The sequence below is a fragment of the Cavia porcellus genome, unplaced genomic scaffold (genome assembly GCF_034190915.1).
Source record: "Cavia porcellus strain 051 isolate PalLab524CR breed Dunkin Hartley unplaced genomic scaffold, mCavPor4.1 scaffold_21, whole genome shotgun sequence".
NCBI lineage: Eukaryota > Metazoa > Chordata > Mammalia > Rodentia > Caviidae > Cavia > Cavia porcellus.
Window position 1 is genome coordinate 43,228,638 of NW_026947504.1, and position 19,010 is coordinate 43,247,647.

Below are 19,010 nucleotides of genomic sequence, written 5' to 3' on the forward strand. Positions count from 1 at the left end.
ATACAGCGTACTTTTACATTTAAAAAATATAACCAATGAATTTAAATATCGTGTAATTTTGGTGCCCACCATCACCCATTTAAAAATACACTCTAAAGAGCTTTTTATATTGAAATTTTGCATCTTTTTCTTCCTATTTGAGCCTGTACTTTCAGTCCACTCCCTTCACACCTACCCACTCAACTGGAGCTCATGATATATTTTTGCACTCTTAAGATTTTTATTTATCACCCTCACATTTCTTTGCAACAAGAATATATCTGTAAACTAAAGTTTAATGTAACTTTTATATATTCCATGAGCATAAGGCTCTAAGTGGTAAAGTGTCTAGATTGAGTTACTATTATAATTATTATAAAGTGACTATAATGTGCATTCATACAGTATAATAAAATGTATATCCATACATTATAATATAGTGTACATTATAATATAAAATGTATATTCACACAATTTAGCAACAAAATGTTAAAATTCTTTATTACTATTAAAAGTAAAAACTAACATTTTACTGAACAGTCTTTTAATAAGAACTGGGACAGTTAAGATGGGTGAGGATAATTTTTGCCAATTAAATGTTTCATTCGTGGATAAATGTTACTCTGGAGATTAAGTTACAGAAAATGTAGACCATTAAGCATAGTCTTATACCATATTTATACATATGTGCTGAGACCTAAAGTGAACAGGAATGGAAGCATGTTTTATAGCAATGTCACTCAACTTGAAGTTTTTTCTGAGCTCAAAGTAGAAGAAAAGTCATATTAGAATTTATCATAAGGAATATGCTAATAATCTATCAGCTGATAACTCACTATATTAATGGCAATAATTCAAAATTCTAATTGCAAAAGATTTAATATGCAGCCATTGGAATCATCTATTTTCTCAATTTGGGGACTTACTCCAAAAAAAATTACCAAGACTTCTCTGAGCATAAATTATGCTTGATATTCTTTCACTTAGAGGCACTTTGTTTAATCCAATATATTCAAAAGGAATTTCAAAAGGTGAATAAAGAATTGTTAACTTTATTATAACTTTTTAATGTGGTATGCTTGATAAAATGTTTTTAGCAAATCACATTTTTAAAATTAAAGTTCCATCTTGAGAAAATTATACAGTAAGATTTTATATGCCCTTCATTGGGTTTTTCTCTTCTCATATATATTTGTATACATTTTCACTGGTAATTTACAGTTTTAAATTTAGCTAATTTAATACATTTAAAAAGCCTTCCATATAATCCAGCCTGGTAAAGTTCACATCAGTTTCTAATCAAGCAGTGATATCAGATTTCAATTAGAAAGAGGTTGATTTCATTTTAAAAATTGTTCTGCATACATATTTGAAGGATATTATTAAAATATTGAAATAAATTATTTTGCAAGCTAGATTACTTGCTACTAAGTCGACTAAGATGATGTAGACTTAACATAATTGTCTCAGATCTTATATAATCAGTTACAATGAAAAACAAGGCAACAGTAATACATGGTTCTTCAACTGTTATTTTTTAATAATACAATTTAGTGGCCAAATGTAATGATTTTTTATGAAATAAAGAAAACGTCAGAAACACACAACTTTCCATTAGTAAGTGAATTGTACATATGCATCAGGCTTTGTTTTTATCTCTTTTGTAATGATTAAATAATTAATATAAAATCAGAAATTTTCTAACTTTGGACTCTGAATGAATTAAAGGCAAAAAGGCATATATTGTCAAAAACATGCCAGTCCAGTAGTCAACATAAAGTATTATGTGTTATTAATAAATAGAAATTATTAAACATCTAAGGTAAAACAACATGAATATTGTAGTGATCTGAATGCATACTATATAATTATGTAAAAGTGAATTTTAAGCTACCTTAAGCTGTATCACATGAAATTTTTACCTTATAAGATTTTGAAAAACTTCTAGTGTTGAAGAAAACACCTACTGATATTTATGAGTCCAAACTATGAACTTATTCTACTGGGACAGTTAAAATGTTCTTGTGTGAGTTAACAATAAGGCCTAGAAATAGGCTGAGTAACTTCATGGAGGAGAAACCTGCCAATCATCACCTCTGCTAGGTGATCAAAGTTAGCATCAGCAGTGATCAAGCAGATAGCACATCCCCTGAGAATGTTGTGATGATAGCACTTTAGCACTAGGTATTTCTCCCCCAAAGCCAATAAGCACAAACTAATCATGAGAACAATTTCATACCAACCCCACTTAAGGGACATCCTGTAAAATATCTGCCTAGTGTTCCTCTAATTTGAGATTATAAAAAAACAAGGAAATCTGAGAAATGATCCCCCCCAAGAGTAGACTAAAGTGGTCTGATGATTAAATGATTACATTATAATATAATGTAAATGATTTCTGTCCCCATTAGGGGACAGAAAAGTGAGATTGAGTAAAAATAGAAATTTTGAATAAAGTATGGCCTTTGGTTAAAAATCATATATCAACATTGGAAAAGTAATAGGTTCATTTGCTGTGATAAATATGCCATAATAATTAAGAAGCTACTAAAAGGGAAATGGAGTGTGTAGGATATAGAAACTGCACAGTCTTTGTAATTTTTCTGTAAATCTATAATTTTTCTGAAATTTTGTTTTTGATATAAGTATCTTAAGCAGCTAAGGTAAAATTTTCAAGTATGTAAAATATATTTTTATTTTTCAAAGATATTTTCTTTGCATGGCTGTCACATAACTGTCAGAGTGATAATTTCACTGATAACAGACTAGAAATAAAAGAGTCAAAATCATTAAAGAAAAACTGCTATTTTTTTCTTCCACACCATTCTATCCAATAGCTGAGTTCTGAACATCCCAACATGGAAAAAATAAATTTTGTATAAGACTATGTTTCTCCTTAACTAAAATGCATGTAAGACATGGAAATGAGGAGACTCCTAAAAATTTTAATTGTTAAGGAGAATATCCCCAGCATACTATTTAAACATTATTTTCCACCCTGAAGGTTTTTCAGCCATCAAATATTTGATAATAAAATTTGATATGCAGGAGGTAAGAGAAATAGGAGTTCTCAGGTAGATCAGTTAAAGAAAATGTAATTGTCATGAAGGTTTCCTCTACCTGTGTGCACCTAGTTGGAAGCCTACTGAGGTGACAGCCCCACTGGTTTTGAGGATCTGATGAAGTACAGCTGCAAAAGTACCTAGAAAGATGAGAAAAGAGAAGATGACAGCAACAAGATGAGAAATTAGTTGGGGATTTTTGTTGTTGTTGTTATTAGGTTGGTTTTTAGTTTTTCAAGAAAGGGAAGACATGGGCAAGGCAAAGTCAAGAGCAAGTCTGCACATTGCTGGGGAGGACCTTACAGGAGGGCCATACTTCCAAGGTCTGACGTGTCCGTGAGGACCACAGCTTTCCCTGCACAAGATCATCTCGTTCATGGCTGTGCCTCCTAACCCGTGACAGTTCCCGGTGCGGGGAAAGTGCTCAGTAAACACTTATTGAATAAAGGAATACATTTATGAAATTCATACTGCAAAACACGTCCAGGGAAATTTTTCTTCACTGACTTGCCTGTGTATCAAAGCAAGAAGCGAAAATGCTATTATTACTGGCTCTGTTTTTATTGCATAACTTCCCTAAACAATTTAACTACATGTGCTTTGCATAGAAAACTTTGCCTGACCTTTCTGAAGGACATTTTTCTCATTTTTAACATATAAAAATAACATCAATAGCAAATAGTAGATCCTCTAGGAGTGTTGCTTCTCCCTCTCTCCTCTGTAGAGTTTATGAGACTCTCATGCTTTCTTATTCTTCCCATGTATACTCTGCTTATATTTAATGTATTGAAAGAATTGGGGTTCAATTCTATTTTAGACATTAGACCATGTTTGCTCAAGATGCATATTTTCCCAGGCTACTGATTGTTCATTCATTTTCGCTTGTGTGTCTGGAAGTTGCTGCCTGCACAGCAGCTCTCTACTAGAAAGTCAGTGCCATTCACATATGTTCTTCTGCTGAGGATGGCTTTCTGGGGAAACTACAGAACAAGGCAAAGAACAGAGCAGATGTGCTTGTCCCAGAACCATCTCAGTAACAATCTACCTTCCTGTAGGTCATCAACTCTAGTATTGTTTAATCTTTATACTCTTGGGTTTTTAACATTGCCCCCCAATAGAAAAAGCTGAGGGCTTTAAGTAGATCTTCCCATTGGCGTCTGAAGGTTAAACTGAGGATAGACAGGAAGGCCACACAAGGGAATTCCTGGTGCCAGCATCTGGAGGCAGGATGCAGCACCGGTGCCCAAACCCCTTTATCTCTCTCCTCCTCAACCCCATATTTCTTGCTAATTCCTCCAGAGTTAGTTTTTCCTATCCTAATACCCTAAGCTGCCCTTTTGCTTTTATGAAATTGGAAAACACATCAAGGAAACCTATCTTTTAGAAGTACCTAAGTGGCACATTATGAACTGCAAAGCTCCCACAGAGCAATTTAAAATGATGAATATCCTTTCCAAACATCCTCTTCAAAATTGCACATGGACTTCAGCCAGTCACAAGACAGAGATGTGGAGGATGCATTAAAGTCCCCATCTGCGCTTCACATTGCTCATCATTGATTTGTAACCCACAGTAAGTCATCCAGCCACACAAGTATGGCTGAGACTTGTACCCTACGAGAAGACAGTCCTGGTGTTAGCATTTTTCTCCTACCTGCATCCTGGTGTGATGCACTGCTATTTCAAGAATGGTTCTACCCACTATTCTCAGAAAAGAAAAGAAAAAATTTCTGTGGTATATTTTAGACTTTGAGGAAATAGATGAAGGTCTTTAGGGATAATTTCAGGCTCCTGCTTTCATTTTAAAAAGCTTTTGTGCATCCTTCCTCCCTTCAGCTCCTTCCTGCTTCAAGTCCCATTACGAAAATCACTCATTTTCTAGATTCTATACCACTCACCAACTGGGCAAGACACATAGCTCTTTTCTTTTTTACAGGCCATGAGAATGCATTGTTTGTCATGGGAGATAAAAATGAAGATCACAAGACTCGTGAGTTACTCCAAAGCGCAACTATAGCTAATGTGGGTCTAAACAGAATCTCAGAGTGGATAGATATCACACCCATTTGCCTTTGTCCACACGTTAAGCTGGCTTTACCTCCTACAAGAGCTCAAGGTTAAAGCAAATTATGCGAGTTCATACACTGCACCTCGTGCTGAGACTAAAAGGGAGAGTGTTTAGCATTGATGTGTTGACACAGCCACCATTCTGGCCCCACGGCTCCCTGGACTTTTTCCTCTGCACTATTCTCTGCAGCCTTCTTTTATGAGTCTATCCTGTAAGAAATTTCTAGGGACCTCTCATTGTCATTTCCTCTACTCCCCAGCTCCTTTGCCCTGTGCCCACTTTTCCTCCCCTCTGCTAGTTCATTCCCTAAGTATCAGACCTCTGAGAGTTCAAATTTAAAATTCAACTCCTCTGATCTGCTCAGGTACTAATGGCTTATACAGAAAAGAGCACACTCTACACAGGAGCCTCTTATAAAGCATTAATCTGTCAGCTCAGACAAGAGGCTCTGCTGCTGCAAATTTCAAGAAAATAATGTTTGGGGTTATACAGGTTAGTGACTCCTGAACTACATGATTTACTGGTTCCCAGCCATCTCATCACTGTAATATTTGGACAGAGCTTTGGTCATAGAGGATAAATCTTCCTATCCAAATAAGACCAATTAGAATTTCAAGGGAACCTATGATAGAGTTATTTAATTTCATAGAAATAAACATGTAGTTCTAAAATTGGAAAATAGTGTAGGCTTCAAGGCAGATCCAATGAGTATGTGAGCTTAGAGCCCTTGAAGAGCCAAATTCATTCATTCATCCCTCATCAGCACCTTCCTCTGATTTCTACTTGCTGATGCTATCAGCCAACCACCACTCCCACTCTCTCCTCTGCAAGTATTTTGATTTCTGCTAACACGACTTTTCTTATTCGTAACTTATTCCTACTTGTAATTCCTACAATGGCCTCAACTGTTTCCTAGTCTTTGCATGAGTGTTTTTAGTGTCTGCTTTGGATTCTAATTAATCCACTGTAATATTTCTGCTCAAATGCCCTAAAAGTAAGGATATCTAGATCCATTAGTTAGCCTTCTGGTTGTTGAAATAGAGTCTTTTCCAGGCCTCAGTAAGTATTCACCAATAGATATAAGCTTATCTGACTTAAATGGGAACTTATTGAAATGATCAGAGAGACACTCAGAAAATAGAGACAAAGGGAGGCAAAGCAAACACAATCACAGCCAAATTAGAAGATGGATTAGTTGAACAAGAACTCCGTTGCCATCACTAGGCCATATGCACTATAACTAGTAACCAATACCTGTACACTGGAAGCCAGATGTCGTTGCTTGTTCCCTTACCCTTGCTGGTCCTGGAAAATGGACATGGCTGCAACTACTACCACAAAGACCCCTCCCCATTTTAGCCTCAGTGCATAGCCATCTCCTAATTCTACAGTTTGGAAACATATTTGAGTGGCTAAGGCTAGGTTGCATGCCATCACCAAGCTGCAGTGTGGAGTAGTGTGGTGTGGGCAGGGTAGGAAAGAGTACTTGATCTTTGAGGCTTCATCAGTGGAAAATGGGATCTTTCTGCCACTGGATTTCAAACGAGAAAATACAGTAAGAGGGCCAGAACCTGGGAGCTAAGACAAATGCAAAACCTATTATACCCAAATTTTTGAAATACAAGCCCATCCTAAGCCAGTGAAGTATGCTAAGAAGACCATAATGTAGCTGTTCACTTAGTGGGAAACTCAGCCAAGGAAGGAATCTTAATTGACCAATGCAAGACAATGTTATAAGCAACAACAGCAGAGATTTGTTTCATGTACACTATTCACTTAAACACACACGAGGCACACAGTTAATCAAAGTCTGTACTATGTATAGGTCTGTCTTCCTGATTGGACTGCATTTCAGTGCAGAAATGTGTTATTCATTTATCTAGTGGCTAGGGCATTGCTCAGTATATAGTAGATGCTTCAAAAATGTGTTTTATTATAAACAAATAAATAAGCTCAGCTTCCTCTATCAAGTGAACTGACTTAATTCTTCACTTTTTCGAAGGCAATAAAGGAGTTTTACACCAGTTGTGAGAAAGGCATTGCTAATGTATTTACCCCAAAGAAATAAGAAGAAAGAAGGTTCACAAAGACTTTAGGACACATGTTTTTCCTGTGCTGGGTTCGAGTGACCAGTTTTCTATTTATTTTCCTTTTCTTAGAATTGCTCTGAAAAAATTATTGCAACAGTTGACTTTGTTGACTTTGATGTCTACCCCCCGACCTAATGTCACCAGTTTACCTGCTGTCATGACAGGTGAGCTAGAACCACCTGGCCCAAAAGCAGACAGTTTGAACAACCACTAACATGGTGGGTCAAAATGTCTCTCCTCAAAATATATGTCCTCCTAGAGCTTATGAGCGTAACCATATTTGAGAAAAGGGTCTTTGTGGGTATAAATAAGAATCTTAAAATGAGATCACATTGGTTTAAAGTGAACCTTAAAGCTAATAAAAATGTTCTTAAAAGAAAGAGGGAGAAAATATGTCAAGGAAATGATTTGAAGATAGAGGCAGGAAACTGGGATAATGCATCTGCTTACAGGCACCAAAAGTTGCCCCCAGAATCCAGGAAAAGGGGCTTGCAATGGCTTCTCTCAGAGGCCTTTGAGGCTCCCAAAAGAACCAAGTGACATTTTGATTTCTGTTGTTTTAATTCACCCCGGAATGGTTTAAGTGATCCTTTGTCACAGAAGCCCTAGGAAATGAATACACTAACAAAGTTCAGGAAATGTCAAGAAAAGCCTTACAGAACAAACAAGTAAAGAAAGAAAGGGGGACAAAAACGTGCCTATACCAGTATGGATTAAAAAGCCTGCCTGGCAATTGAGAGTTGTCTCACTATCACTGAAACCTTCGTAGCACCTGCTGGGTTTCTCACGGGCAAACTGCAGTAGAACCAAACCGTGCAGAGTCTGACTGAACCTGTAGGCTGCTTTAGAAATCTTAAGCACAGAGAGATTTGAAGACACTTACCTTAAAGGTCAACAGATCTAACTGCATTCTCATACTCCCCAGAATTCTAGTGAGGTTTGTGAACAACCAGTGATATTTGACATGGTTTTAGGTGGCACAGAGGACTTCTATTTTTATTATCATTGCATTGTAAGTGGTATCTATTGAACCCATCATTTCCTGGCTACTATTGTTTGGGACAAGGTTAGGTAAGAATACAAGGTAGAATTTATTAAGTGCACAAGACAACAGTAGGTAAATGGATGAAAAATAACTCAGAGGAGCTGCACAAACGAGGCTCAGAGTGAAAATGCAAAGGACTTGGGGGGAAACAGTTCTCTAAGTCTGCTTTACAGTGTAGCACATTCCTTCCTCCTGTAGTTGACATCAGATACAGATCTGCGTAGCAGAGAATCCATAACTACCCTGGAGAAGAAAGGAGAAAGCCAGCCTTTACTTACCGAGGTGCCCAGAGTCCGGCCAGATGCCCCTGCCTGCGTTTACCTGGACAACATTTGAACATGGGCATAAGTTAGAGTGCTAGCATCTAGACCCGGCTGGATGGCAGCGTGTGTGTAAGTGTCCCTCGAGACTGCGGCGGCGCAGTATCCTATTGATTTGCTCTCCACTCCAGGCAGATCTCAGGGGTGAAGAAGAAATAATAGGGTGGAGCTCGAGGCAAAGTAGCCACCAACACTCCCCAGGGACTCAGCCTTTTGCCAGCCACACAGCCCACAAGATTGTTAAATGTCAGAATGAAAGAGATCTTGGACTTCAAATAAGCCAGACCTCTTATCCGAGTTGAAAAAAGGAAATACAGAGACAGTCTTGAGAAGGTCACAATCCGACTGTAACTAAAGGGAGGCATCTCAATTAAGGGATGTTTTCCAGAGTTCTTCATGATAGATGGCTCTCTCTGTGCCAGGTACCCATGGGAACTTTCATGACTGGCAGTCATAGCCACCGCGGTCCTATTCATTCATCTGATGCTTTGGCAGAGGATTCGGGGGACAGCGCGAAGCGCTGAAGGAGGGAGGCTGGAGTGGGGGCCAGTCATAGGAGGAGGCTGACGCCCGCAAGCAGCTCAGTCAGAGCAAAGTGTGCCATGATGCACCGCTGAGTCGTTGTTTGGGGTGGGCCCGAGTAAGACCCATAAAAGATGGAAGAGAACTTGGCAAGGAGTGGACGCTTTCGCCTGCAGAGCGAAGTCCCTGTTCCCAAAGCAACTGCATCTGCACCCCTTGTGCCCACATAAAAGTTGACCTCATCACACCTGCCTTCCCCAGATGGGGCTCCCTGCGCAAACGCCTCCTCAGCCTCCAGGATTTTCCTAAGGTGGCTCAAGCTCCTCCCTCGCGAGGGTGGGGTGTCGTCCTCGCGCCAAGTGCCCGCGCGAGCTGCGCCGGGGGACGGCGAGGAGTGGGCCCCGCTCGCGGCCATTGGATGCGCGGGCCGGAGGGGCGGAGGACCGTGTGCGGGCGGGGCAGAGCCGGCAGCCCGGGCCGTTCCCGCTGCGCCCGCCGCCGTGCGCGCTGGCCAGCGCCGCGCCCCTGAGCCGGCTCCGGGGACCCGCGCGCACCGCAGAGGCAGGGTCGCCGCTCCACCTGGAGCTCGGCCGGGGTGGTCACACCACCAGAGCCACAGGTCAGTGCGGGGCTGCCGACCGGGCCAGCGATGCGAGACGGAAGAGTGGGGAGCCCAGACGCACGGGATGCTGCTCGGCGCGAGTGGGCTCGCCTGTGAGCACGGCTCCGCGACTCCTCCTCTGGGGTGGCCTGGGGTCCCCCGACCTCCGGAGCCTCGATCCGGGGTCCCCCGGCTCCTTGCTGTAGAACCCCCCACCCACCCATGTGTCCTGTTCGCGGGGGGCTGCTTCCTTAGCGTCCCAGAGCAGCCTTGGCAGCCCGGCTTGCAGGGACTTGGGGAGACTCCAGCGGGACCGCGAGGGATCCGGCGCGCAGTGTCCTTGGACCCGGGACGACCCGCCTCGTTCTCGGACACAGGGAGCCGGGAAGGTCTGCCCTGCTGTCCGCAGTTGCAAAGGTTGATTTCTCCGCGCAGGAGCAGTCCCTTCTACACTTTGCAGACCGTGCTTCTAGGTGCATTCTGTTTGGTCCTTGCGATGGTGTATAATCATTCTCCTGTTTGTGTTGTGCTTGTGTGAATGTCTAGGGTCATCTGCTCCTGACTGGGGACTGGCCACTCGCACACCGACGGCCTTTGCTTCCTACCGAGTTCGAGGGACGCTTTTTACCTGTCTCGGGTGGCTCCGATTCCGGGGAAGTTTTTCCGGGCGCAGAGCACGCGATCCCCAGCAGTGTTTTCCTGAGTTCCCAAAAAACCCAGTAAGTAAGCTCCTCGGCGACCTTTCCCCATTTCCAGGTCTGATGGGGCGCTGGAATCCTGTTTCCCAGGCAAGTGCGTGGATGATAGGCAAATTCTTTGAGATCTTATTAAGAGGGAAACGTAATGTGCTGTCCTCTAGGGAGCACAAAGACCCGTTCATTCACAGAAACATCCTGCTAAGAACCAGGTTTGGGGACTGTGCCTGTGCTTTTCTGCCATCGGCCACCAAATACTTGGCCCCTGCGGGTGCTGGGATTTGGTGTTGGATTCCAGAGACTGGGTCTATTTCTTAATGTCCTCCATTTCCTCCGCCTGTTAATTTTCCTTTGGGTTGTTTTGCTTTGTTTTCCTAAAGTGAGTTCGGGGTCCGTTTTTTCTGTTTGTTGTGAATCATGTACAAGACACCTCAAAGCCCTCGCTTTGGTAAGGTCCTTAACACAGGTGCAAAGGACCGGGCGATGGGCAGCGGTGATGGGCTCACTGCCCACCTGGGAGCCACTTCTGAAGCTGTTTGTCCTCAGGTGTCTTTCACTTCAGATTTCCCATGTTCATTGTTCAGACAACAACCTGTCACGAGAAAAGAGGCTAGATGAGTGATAGCCTTTTCATGGGAGGTTTGTTTCCTGATGCAGTTTTGCTACTGAAGGTGCCCTCTCCAAAAACGTTAAAAAGGCAATAGCAATACCGTATTTAAATTGCTTAATTATGCAGCTAGTAGGATTGTTTTATCTTGTTTGTGACGATCCTAAATGCCTTTTTGGGGTGAAATTTGCTAAGTAGAGAAGAGGCATCTTTTCCCTACAGCCACCACACACAGGACACCCTTTAGAGGCAGGATTAGCTGCTCCTCTGTCATGCAGATCGCTTTCTGAAGTGCATGAGAGTGAGGTGCCTTGTCACCAGTGACACTGGCACCCCCTCATGCCATGCCCTAGTCACTTCCAAGTGCTGGAAGAGGTGGGGATGGGCAGCAGTCTACCAACCTCAGAACTGTGCAGGGATTGCTGAATCCTAGAAAGTGGGCTGGGTGTTCCAGGTTTGTGATTTGAGTTCAAAGAACATATTTATTTACGATTTTTTATTTCCACATATAAAGTACTTGGAAAAGCTCAGTACACATTCGTGGTTGTCATAAAAGAAGCCTCATGCTAAGATCAATTCTGTTTCCCTCTGATAACCATTAGTTCAGTTCAGCAGATTTTTCTTGATGTTTGTGATGAGCACGAGCACTTCAGAGCTTGAGATAAATAACGAGGTGATTGTGTACGGTATTGAATCAACCAGAGGATTTATTTACAGGATCTTGAATTTCTTTTTTTTTCTTATTTTTTTTAATGAGGGCAGAGATGGAGATGACAGAGATGTTTGTGATTAATCATACAAGTCATTAAGTAAACTTGAAACTACATATTCATCATAAGAATGAAAAATTAAACCATCACAGGCAAAATCCTCTGATTTGGCCTCTATTCTAGATCAAGGCTGAGGTAATTTGATAATATTTCTCTCTGGACTTCTCTCCCTACACTTGATAGTGTAGATTTTACTGTTCATTTCTATATGATGATTTTTATATTTGATTAGTTATTAGGGAGAATTTGTCCTATGTAAAACATGTTGTCTTATTATATTACTATAGTAACATAGGCCTACTTTTGTAGACATTTATGATTGATCATAATGATGGGTAAAAGAAAAAATAGCAAAGCCTGTTGGTTAGTGGCCTAGGAAATACAACAAAGAAGCTCAAGTTGTAAGTGCATGTGTCCTTGGTGCATGTGTGTGGCCCAGCCTTTGACCTGAATTCAGGAAATCTATCTGGGCATTCATTGGACATTTCAGGTATAGGATGACAAGCTACTGAGGCAAATTCTGCAATTACTTCAGCTCCAAGTCTAATTTTTGGGATGTGTCTACAGGATATAGTGAGAGGCTGTCTTCAGACAAGAATATTTCCTTCAAGAGTTACTTACAAATATGGCCACACTCATGTTCACATTTGGAACTGAGAAATAGGCTTTACTTATCCTTTACTGCATTTTAGTAGTAAAAAAGACCGAGGGAAGAGAAATCCTGAGCTTTCAAGTAAACATATTCATTTTAACAGCGTCTATGAAAAAAAAAAGGCACAATCCAGACAAAACAGTGCCAGCGTTTCAAAGCTCCACAATCAGAAAAATTCAGAAAGACTAGATGACTTAATCTATGGTTAAACCACTAGCTCCTTTGATTCAAGTAGCTTTCAACGTATAGATTCACTCCCCAGAGGAAGCCAAAATAGTAGGTTTCCTAATTAATTTGCCATGGTAATCTTGTATTGATTAAAAATACCTGATAATCTATCAACTGTTGCCAAGGTTAGGTTCTTACTCACTTTCAGTTCCCTTGTGACCAGGATTATAATAGAAGGATATACTCTTTCCCTTTCTTAAATATCATTATAACTTTAACTCAAAGCACACTTCAACTCTATTGGAAAAGCTTTCAGACCTCAGCCTGGGAGTCTTAACTTTAAAAGAAGTGGTACAAATGAACCATTTCAAAGGTTTGTGTTAAGTACACATATACTGAGTAGGAAGAACCAAGAGGTGGACAGAAAGGAATAAAGGAGAAAGGAGGAGAGGGAAGAGAAGAGACAAAATTGAGCTCTGGAGTTAAAACCTAGCAGCATTTTTACTGTGTGTGTTATAATTAAATTTTATTTCATAAGGAAAATACCTTTATTATTTTTCTATGAAACAATATGTTCTTTGTATCCAAGTTCAAATACAAAGTGCACAAAATAGAGTATCAACTATCCATAATATCACCCTCTAGCAGAAACATATATTAACATCGTGGTGCATAACCCCTTGTTTTGTTTTTGAATCTAAAGTTGTATATTTGTGTCCAGTAAGAGCAGTAGTAGTTGTTTTACAAAAAATGATATTATAATATGCACTGCTGTAAAATTTATTTTCTTGACTTAGCCGTGCTTACCCAGTCTCTTTCTACATTTTCTAACATACAATCCTTTTCATCAGCATCAGAATTCTGCATTGTATGACACTTCCATCACTTAGTCAACCAATCCTTAACTTGTGGATATTTAGTATTGTCTTACTGAGTAATATAAAGCTTCTTAGGCCTAATTTATAGACATTTGTTATTGATCATAATGACAGAAATAGCAAAGTGTATTTGTTAATGGTGTAGAGAATACAGTGAAGAAGCTCAAAGTGCATGAGTTGGCAGGATTCCTTTTAGCCAGCATTCTTACCTACAGGATGCAAGCCAGACTTATCTGAAGGAGCACTTGGCTATGCAATGCATCTTTGTGTGTGCGCCTTTTAAACTTGTCTGATTTCTTTTCTGGAGGATAATTTAAGTTAGAATTTACTTTTACACTATCAGCCTCTGTCACATGTTTTGAAATGAAAGGGAAACAAGCAGTAGACATTCAGGGTATCTTCTTGATGCCTGGCACATAAAATATTTTCACCTGTAAAAGATGTTTACTGACACTTTGCATTCATATAGAATATTAAATAAATCATAAAAACTTAAATTTGTAAGTAAATAGCACTCGCATCAAAAAAAAAAAAGGAAAATACTTACTAATATTGTTCCTGCGATATGCTTTGGCCACCTTAATTTCTAACACTCTCCAGTGAGCTTCCCTACCTTGGTTTCCATGATGAGCATCATGGAAACTGCTAGATCAAAGACACTGCTTTTAAGAATGAGTGTTCAACTGTTGAGCTGGATGGAGGCATCAGGCTTTCAGAAGGACTCCTTGCCAGAGGTGGTCTAGTTCAACACAGTGACTTTCCAAAACCGTTTTGGTTTATCACTGTCAGTTTTCATTTTAAATATGTTCATTAGACCCTGGTGAACACAGATTTTTATCTATATAATGAAAAAATCTGTGTAAACAAAATAAACTGAACATTTGGCCTTCATCTACTTTCCTTTTGCTGCCTGTCTGCCTTGACTGTGAGTGTAGCATGGTTTGAGTTTAGAAAAAAAGGGTTCTAGGCTCCCAATTTGTAGCTTCTGCCTCCAAGTCAGTCTTCCTCTGCACATCTTTTTCAGAAGAACACAAGGTGTGCATAACAACCTTAAAAATATGCTTTACTTTTTGGTGTCCTGGTATCCTGAATTTGAAGCTTATAACCCTGATTTTATGAAAAATCTTTTCCCTTTGATTGTTATTGCTGTTGGTTTTGGTTTTGGTTTTGCTTGCTTACTTTTCCGACATAGAGAGGAAAGTTAATATTGGGAGAGACTCTAAATGAAAAGAATAAATTAGGTGCACAATAAATATTGACTATTTGAATATTTATTGTGCAATGAATAACAAGCGAACATATTTGATTTCTTTTATGCTCATCTGTTTTCATTTTTGTTTTAGTTACTTTCCTATTGTTGAGACTAAGCACACGACTCCCAAAGTTACAGGGGGAAAGGTTTATTTAGCTCACAGTTTGCAGAGGTTTCAGTCCATAATGCACAGGCTTCAGGGCAAGGTGTCATGGCAGAGGGGCAGCCATTCATGGTGGTGGAAGACAGCAAAAGCAACAAGGGGGATTAGTAGCATCTTCCTGCCCCTTTTATATTGCACTTAGACTGCTAGGATTAGGGTGCTGCCAATCTAATCAGTGGACTGATCCATCAGTCACTCACCCTTTATACCAGTATCCTTAATCCCAGCATTGCACCACAAATCAATCGCACATTACATTCAGCTACCTTTGAACAGACCCTATGACTGCATGAGGCTTTGAGGGTACATCTAGACACAAACTGTAACAATTTCTCTTTCTATTTTCTAAGAAGCTGAACTTTTTGAATTAGGTCTCTAACATGAGACTGGTAAGTAATGTTGCTCACACCGCCAAAGCTACAATCTGCCTGAAGTGCTACTTGAAGTATGGTCCATGCCCAGTGCCAATCTTAGAACTTTTAGCTACTCATTCACAACAAAATGCAGAATATGTATCCAAATATAAATCAAAGAAAGCAGTAAGCATATCTTTTAGTTTAGCTGACTGTTTTTTGTAGCAAGATTTACTTGATGCAGGAAGCATTCTTTGTATTCTAAATTCTTCATCGCACCAGAACTTGAAACTACCATGTTGCTAAAGGACCTTAGTGGCTATTTTGTGTCATACTGATCTCTGAAGTGGCACTTGGTAGTCAAATTGAAAAACAGATAAAAATGTAAACATTTTTTTTTTCTGGGCTGATTTTCCTTTGAATTTTCAAATTTTGTTGTGTTTTGGTTTGGTTTGACCTAGCCTTGAGATAGAATGACTCATAGCACCATGACATATGATATTCCTCAATAATGAAATTATAATGAACTTCCCCTACAATTATTGCAAAGTATTTCCCTTGATCTCTCCATAGATAAACACAGTGTCATACTTAGTGTTATAAGGGAATTGTAATTTTCAAAGGAAGGGAATATCATAGAGTTTATTTAAAGGATGCTTCCTGCTTTTAAAAAGCAATCAGCCTCATCCATTAGGTCAGAGTTTCATTGATTCATTGCAGTAACTCAGGAATTTTGTTGTGCCCTTTGGAGTATGTTTTTTTGTTGTTGTTTTAACAACACTCCAGTTATGTTCGAAAGAATCTGTTGAAAGACATAATTAATTGATAGGAAAGTATGAACAGAACTTCTCTGGAACCTGAAATTGAGGATTGTTTCAGCCCAGGAATTTGAGATCAGTCTGGGAAATGCAGCAAAATCCTATCTTCAAAAATAAATTTAAAAACACATAAATATTTTAAAAGCAAGTGGGAAATTGGGAATAGTTTGATAAGCCCGAAACATCATTTTTGGATGCAGTGGGGAAAATGAGACTGGAAAGTAGTCTGTGGGATAATAAGAGACAAATAGTAAGTTCCAGATAATAAGGACATGTGAAACAGATAATATAGAAGCTTCTTAGTTGTCTTACTCTAAAACTTGTATGTGATAGACTTGTGCACATAATGCTAGTGTATTACATTGCCCGTTTGTGGTTCATAGTTAACAACTGTTCATTGCTTAAATGGCTAACTATAGATTTTTGTAACTAAAGACAATGTCACTGATCCTTACTTGTTTAGTGAGATTTTTTTCCATTGAGAGGTCATGGGTTATTCTTAATGTCTTCATTGTCACTTAGCCCCTTAAAACCACGTGTGCATAGTTAAGGGATAGGCAGAGGGACAGGGGATGTAGCTCAGTGTGAAGATCCTGGGTTCAATCCCCAATATCAACAAAAATTAATTTTTAAGAGCACAATATATTTATTGAGAGCAAGAAAGCTTCTGTCTGAGAGAGAGACAGCAGGGATCCTGAGTGGGTTGCTGAGAACCCTGCCTTTTCTAGGGATTTTTGTAGAGCAAAACCAGAAGATGAGGCAGGTCTAAGGTGGGAAGAAAAAACGGGAACTCACAAGGTGGGAATAAGGTGGCACAGAACTATGGTCAACCAGTTGACCTATCCCTATGGCGTAGGGATTTAGCTCAGCAGCATAAACACTTACCTGGCAAGTATGAGGTCCTGAGTTCGATCCCTGGTATCAAAAGAACAAAACAACAACACACACACAAACACAAAACCCCTTTGATCAACCAATAAGATTAATTGTTCAGGTAAAACTGATTAAATCAGGGACAAATAGGGAAGTAAGTCATGTAGCAAGGGGGTTGGGCTGGTGACTCCTGGCTTTCTTAAGGTGATTCAAACCTATTTAGAATATCAATCCCTGATGTTTATACCTAGGGTATAGTTTCATTTGTTTTGCCTTTTCTCATGAGATCTGGCCTGCAGTGGAGGTGTCTGTCTCCTCCAAGGTTGTAAGATATCTGGTCTTCTGCACTGGCTCCTTTGAAGGCTAAGCCCTGTCTGACTGCCTATAATATTTCTAACTAACTCAGCTGCCTATAACATTACCCACTCTGAAGAAGTACCCCGAACTGTCATGAGGGAGAAATGGGCTATGACCGATCTGGCTTCTTCAGGCTGAGAGGAGTCATAGTTGTTGCCTGGCAGTTAGAAATACTTCAAAGAGGGTCTATCTAAAGGCCTTTGATAGACACCAGGCTTTTTCATTTGGGTAGGCATACGACTTTAAGTCTGGAGGACACAAAGCCACAGAAACAATTAAGTACACGTGGGCCAAATAATAGAATCAACAGGATAATTATGAGTACAGTTAACGAAGATTTCCACCAAGAAGAGCTAATAATGGCTTTCTGTAAGGAGGATGAGGATAAGGTCCAGGGAATCTTAGCATCCAATGTGTCATTGATTTGTCATCAAATATCTTAAACAGGTATTGAGATATTAGCAAAAGGATCAAGAATGTGCACACAAAATTCAGTTTTTATAACTGTATAAGTACCCCCACTGTGCTGCTATTAGAATATCTAATGCCATCCAATTTCAGAGGATGTCCTGTCTCATTACTTCTTCATTTAGGAGAGAGAGAGAGAGAAAGAGAGAGAAAGAGAGAGAGAAAAACCAGGTTCTGTGTCATGTAAGCCTGTTGAGTATAGTTAAGGCCTCAATATGTATAGTTAAGGCCTCAATAAGGTCTTGTGGATCCCAGGAAAAAGAATCTAAAAGGAAACTAGCATATTTCTTATTGGTTTTATTGGGGGTTGGCATCCTTTAAGTAAGAACAACTTTTAGTCAAAGCATGTATAATCCAATTATATATACAAAGGCATATACAATCAAAGCACGAACTTCACAGCTGACAGGCAAATTTAAAAACTGTTTCTAAAGGATAACAGTTATAATGCATTGGCTCTTAGTTCCCTTTATTGATGGAGTCTGACATTTTGTCATAAGTCCCTGTAGCTTTAGTTATAATTATCTCTGACTTTTTGATGATGTAGGAATAACTAGATAAATACATTATTTGACCAATGAAAAACTCTCTTTTAAGTTTTTGTACATGAACAACAATATGTAAAAACCAATCTCAGCAAGATAAAAAGAGAATATTTTTATACTGCAGTAATTTATCACATTCCAGTTAATTAGAGAATATATCTATAGCTCTACCTATTTATAGATTGACATACTATTGTACTGATAACTATGAGTTCTTTTTTTAATTTAAAAAAGATTAAGATAAAAGAGGACATAACAAAACAGGTCAGAACAGAACAATTTAAGCAACATGGTGTCTCACCACAAGACAACCCGACATAACAGTAGCTAACATAGTGTTTCTTTCCTTGAAATACTTGAGTATACCTTCATATACTATAGTATCAAACATAACGAGACAGTATAAAACCATTCAAGAGAATGAAAGTATTACAGGGTATTCAGAACCAACTAACAGAAAATGAACAATGGTTACTATATTATCTCCTTGTCTGTAAAAAATTTTGTTTATACTATCACATATAATAAAATCCAGTAAGATACAGCATGATAAAACAGATGGAGACAGAAGAACAAAAGCTTGGTAAGACTTCAAAACAAAATGATATTAAGTCCACCAGCTATTATAATGTTTTTTTTTCTTCAAAATAGCTGTTCATACCATCACAGACAATAAAATCAAACAACCCAGAATAAAACCATTCCAATTAATGAATCAGAACACT

The 19,010-nt window shown here is 39.4% G+C and overlaps 1 protein-coding gene across 1 annotated transcript in view; it reads left to right on the forward strand.

Annotated features, from left to right (window-relative positions):
* The first annotated feature begins 9,542 nt into the window (after nt 1-9,542).
* Sertm1 (serine rich and transmembrane domain containing 1) overlaps nt 9,543-19,010 on the forward strand; it is a 30,731-nt gene continuing 21,263 nt past the window's right edge. The window contains exons 1-2 of the mRNA XM_063232630.1: nt 9,543-9,704; nt 10,233-10,405. The gene's annotated coding sequence lies outside the window, so the exon portion shown is untranslated. The remainder of the gene's footprint in view (nt 9,705-10,232; nt 10,406-19,010) is intronic.